Source organism: Schistocerca serialis, chromosome 2 (assembly GCF_023864345.2).
Source record: "Schistocerca serialis cubense isolate TAMUIC-IGC-003099 chromosome 2, iqSchSeri2.2, whole genome shotgun sequence".
Classification (NCBI taxonomy): Eukaryota; Metazoa; Arthropoda; class Insecta; order Orthoptera; family Acrididae; genus Schistocerca; species Schistocerca serialis.
In genome coordinates, this window is record NC_064639.1 from 1,110,176,448 (window position 1) to 1,110,181,654 (window position 5,207).

Here is a 5,207-nt window from a genome sequence, read left to right on the forward strand (position 1 = left end):
AGTTTCAAGTGCACCTAGGACCACTAGTTTCCATCTTCTGTTATAATGACTACGCAGTCAGCGTTAGTTACAAAACTTTAGTTCTTCAGCTTAAAGTACGTAAGTCTTCACAACAGTGTATCACCTTTTCCTCTGCGTAAATGTATCACCCACAAAAAATGTTATACGCTATAACGGTTGAGTGATAAAGTATGAAGACAATTACACATTTATACTCACAGTTTTTACTGCTGGTATACGCTATGCTGCTCATTTGCATTCATCGAAAATAATATGATTTCGTAGTCCTCATTTGCGGTGTCCGTATCTTGTATGACACATCTACATGTATACTCTGCAAATCACATTCAAGTGCCTGGCAGAGCGTTCATCGAACCATTTTCAAAATTCTCTATTATTCCGATCTCGTACAGCGCGCGGAAAGAACGAACACCTATATCTTTCCGTACGAGCTCTGATTTCCCTTATTTTATCGTGGTGATCGTTCCTCCCTATGTAGGTCGGTGTCAACAAAATACTTTCGCATTCGGAGGAGAAAGTTGCTTATTGGAATTTCGTGAGAAGATTCCGTCGCAACGAAAAACACCTTTCTTTCAATGATTTCAAGCCCAAATCAGGTATCATTTCTGTGACACACTCTCCAATAGCCGGTCCTGGTGGCCGAGCGGTTCTAGGCGCTACAGCCTGGAAACGCGCTCGCAGATTCGAATCCTGCCTCGGGCATGGATGTGTGTGATGTCCTTAGGTTAGTTAGGTTTAAGTAGTTCTAAGTTCTAGGGGACTGATGACCTCAGATGCTAAGTCCCATAGTGCTCAGAGCCATCTGAACCATTTGAAAGTCAGTACCGCCATTAGATTGTTGTTTATTTACAGTGTTACATTTACACTTACACAGTCATGATTTCGCCTTAAAAGTGCGATTATCATGTGTTTTAAGTGCTATAAATTGCCTCAGATGGCATACTGTCGTATTAATAGTCTATTTTAATACTACAGTATGCAATCTTAAGCAATAACACTTTATAATGGCACTTTGAAGTCGAAATCATGATTGTGTAAGTGTAAATGTAACACTGTAAATAAACAACAATCTCATGGCGGTACCGACTTTCAAGAAGCCAAAAATAGGCAAAGTTCGGAATTTTTTCTGAGAGAATGAAAAGACACACAAAGGACCTGTGTGGGGATTACGATTTATCATATTTTGAAATTTTTCAGATTTTCAGTACAAACAACAAAGCGGCGCATGTAATTACGGTTCGATCAAGGGCCTGCGAGTTTGAAGTACGCAAACTGCATGCAGTGTAGCCCCTCGGGAGTTATCTGATATCAGAAATGTACAACGTCAGTAGACACTACATTCAATATATGGGATTGTGTACCTAACCACAATGAAATAACCTTAAATGTAACAATATGGTGTCAACTTGAATTTTTGTCTTCGATTTTTGTTTTTGTTTTTTTTCACTCGATTATGACTTTACGAAAGATAGTTAATATTAACAATATTTGATATACACTGAAGCGCCAAAGAAACAGGTCTGGGCATGCGTATTCAAATACAGATACACGTAAACAGGCAGAATACGACTCCGCAGTTGGCAACGCCAATATGAGACAAGTGTCTCGCGCAGTTTTCAGATCTGTTACTGCTGCTACAATGGCAGGTTATCAAGATTTAAGTGAGTTTGGACGTGATGTCATAGTCGGTGCATGAGCGAGTGGATAAAGTAAAAAAAAAAAAAAAAAAAAAAAGTTCAAATAGCTCTGAGCCTATGGGACTTAACTTCTGAGTTCATCAGTCCCCTAGAACTTAGAACTAGTTAAACCTAACTAATCTAAGGACGTCACACATCCATGCCCGAGGCAGGATTCGAACCTGCGACTGTAGCGGTCGCGCGGTTCCAGACTGTAGCGCCTGGAACCGCTCGGCCACTCTGGCCGACTGGGACACAGCATCTCCGATGCAGCGATGAAGTGGGGATTTACCCGTACGACCATTCACGAGTGTACCGTGAATATCAGGAACACTGTAAAACATGAAAACCCCGACGTCTCTACGGCCGGAAAAAGATCCTCCAAGAACGGGACCAATGACGACGGATGAGAATCGTTGAACGTGACAGAAGTGCAACCATTTCGCAGCTTGCAGCAGATTTCAATGCTGGGTCATCAGAAAGTGTCAGCGCACGAACAATTCAACGAAACATCAACGCTATGTACTTCCGGAGCCAAAGGCTCACTCGTGTACTTTCGATGATTGCACGACACAAAGCTTTACGCCTCGCCTGGGCCCGTCAACAACGACGTTGGACTGTTGATGACTGGAAACATGTTGCTTCAAATTGTATCGAGCGGATGGACGAGTGGAGGTATGGAGACAATCTCATGAATCCATGGACCCCGCATATCAGTAGCGGACTATTCAAGCTGGTGGAGGCTCTGTAATGGTGTGCGGCGTGTGCAGTTGGACTGATACATCTAGATTCTGACAGGTGACACGTACCTAAGCATCCTGTCTGATCACCTGCATCCATTCGTGTCCATTGTGGATTCCAGCGGACTTGGGCAATTCAGCAGGACAATGCGACACCCCACACATCCGGAATCGCTACAGAGTTGCTTCAGGAACACTTTCGCTGGCCGCCAAACTCCACAGACATGAACATTATTGAGCATATCTGGGATGTCTTGCAACGTGCTGTTGAGAAGAGATCTACACCCCCTCGTACTCTTACAGATTTATGGACAGCCCTGCAGGATTCATGGTGTCAATTCCCTCCAGCAATACTTCAGTCATTAGTCGAGTCCATGCCACGTCGTTTTCCCGCACTTCTACGTGTTCCCGGGGCCCCTACACGATATTAGGCAGTTGTACCAGTTTCTTTGGCTCTTCAGTGTATTGTAAGTATAAGCTGGCAAGAAAAGTGTTTACTTTTATGGAGTCAGAGGTAGAAATCAATAGGTTGAATCTTTTTTTTATGCTATACACAGTTCTGAAAAATCGTTTCTCGAGGAAAACCTGTTTAAGGATTAGGTAAAACTTTTTATATGAGGGTCTCTCCAAAAGAAATTCACACTGTTTTTTTTAAATCTATCTTTTATTCTACATGTTTGAAAGTTTTACAGTGTGTAGATACATCCTTTAGAAACAATATTTTCATTTGTCCACATAATTTCCATCCGTCTCAACTGCCTTACGCCATCTTGTAACCAGTGCCTGTATACACGCACAGTAAAATTCTGGACCAACCTGTTGGAACCACTGTTTGTCAGAGTGCACAAGGGAGTCGTCATCTTCAAACCTTGTTCCACGAAGAGAGTCTTTCAGTTTCCCAAAGGGATGATAATCACTTGGAGCCAGGTCGGGACTGTAAGGCGGGTGTTTCTGTGTTGTCCATCCGAGTTTTGTGATCTCTTCTGTGGTTTTTTGACTGACATGTGGCCGTGCATTGTCGTACAACAGCGAAACATCCTGCTTTTGCCGATGTAGTCGAACACGACTCAGTCGAGCTTGAAGATTCTTCAGTGTCGTCACATATGCATCAGAATTTATGGTGGTTCCACTTGGCATGATGTCCACAAGCAAGAGTCCTTCGGAATCGAAAAACACCTTAGCCATAACTTTACCAGCAGAAGGTGTGGTTTTGAATTTTTTTTTTTTTTTTTTCATTGGGTGAATTTACATGATGCCACTCCATTGATTTCCTTTTCGTCTCTGGTGATAAATGATGGAGCCATGGTTCATCACCTGTCACAATTCTTCCAAGAAATTTATCTCCACCATTCTCGTACTGTTCCAAAAGTTCGCTGCATACCGTTTTTCTTGTTTCTTTGTGAGCCACTGCAAACATCCTGGGAACCCACCTGGCACAAACCCCTATCCCAACGTAGTGTGACAGTTCGTTCACTGTGATGCGTCTGTCAACAGTCACCAATTCGTTCTCTCTCTGCACATTCTCTGGAGTGTGTGCAGTACGAGGCCTGCCGCTGAGACGACAATCCTCAATATTGCCGTGCCCGCTTTCATCACGTAACCTGCTTGCCCACTGACTAACTGTACTGCGATCAACAGCAGCATCTCCATACACCTTTTTCAACCTTCTGACGAATGTCAAGTGTAGCAGCCATCTTGAAGACATGCTGTGACGGCGCCACTCACGGGAACAGGTTGAACTAAGTTTGTAAACAAGCGTGAAGGATGCATCTACACACTGTAAAACTTTCACACATGCAGAATGAGAACTGTATTTTTACAAAAATAGTGTGCATTTCTTTTGGAGTGACTGTTGCATGTATTATTATCTGAAACTGCTTAGAAACTACATGTTGTTATATATTTTTGATGTTGCTAAACATGAATTCGGAGGTAGATTTTCAAATTTCAAAATGGGTAAGCCGATAAGGCGGACCAAAAATTATGTTTTGATCAATTGTGACTAAAATTTGACAAAAAAACCGTTTTCGTTACTTATGTTTAGTCTTCAATTCCAGGACCGTACGTCAAACCTCCCTCTAACTCGAATTGTTCCTGGAGAACTATTCCCTCGTTCTTCTTGGCGAGAAAAGCCGAACTGGCAAAGCTGGATATGCTGCATATGCTGCATTCGGCAGCCTGCACACGTTGTTCGTCAGCTTTGTCGGCGAATATGTTTGCGTGCACAATGCAATACAAACAATTTTGTGAACGTGCGCCCCGGCAGGACGAGTATCATTCTAGTTGGGCGTCTCCGGGTAAAAGCGTTCCACGTCGGCCGTGACACTGGTTCGAGCAATGGGCTGTAGCAACTTTTAGAAACGCACACATTAGAAAACCTCTTCGTATACCTTTCAAAAGCGCAGTAAAAAATCGCATTTTCAACCATTTTGAATGAGGGCCTGACCTTAATACTCAGCAAGCCACCTTATGGTGTGTCGCAGAGGGTACATTTTGCGGCACTGCCCCTCAACCCTCCTTTCTAGTTGCAGTCGCGAATGTTGCGCGAAAAGAACGATCGTTGCTGGGCCCGCGTCTCTCTACGCTCACTTACATTCTCTCTTCGTATCGTATGACCGCCCCTCTTTCCCAGTTTTCAGATTTGGTCTCACCTTTTATATGTCTTTTACTGTTTGTTTTTAATGTTCATTATTTTATAATTTGACTCCCCTTACTGGATCCAATTTAGCGGACCGTCTTTCTTCTGTGACTAACTTCGGAATCGCGGGAC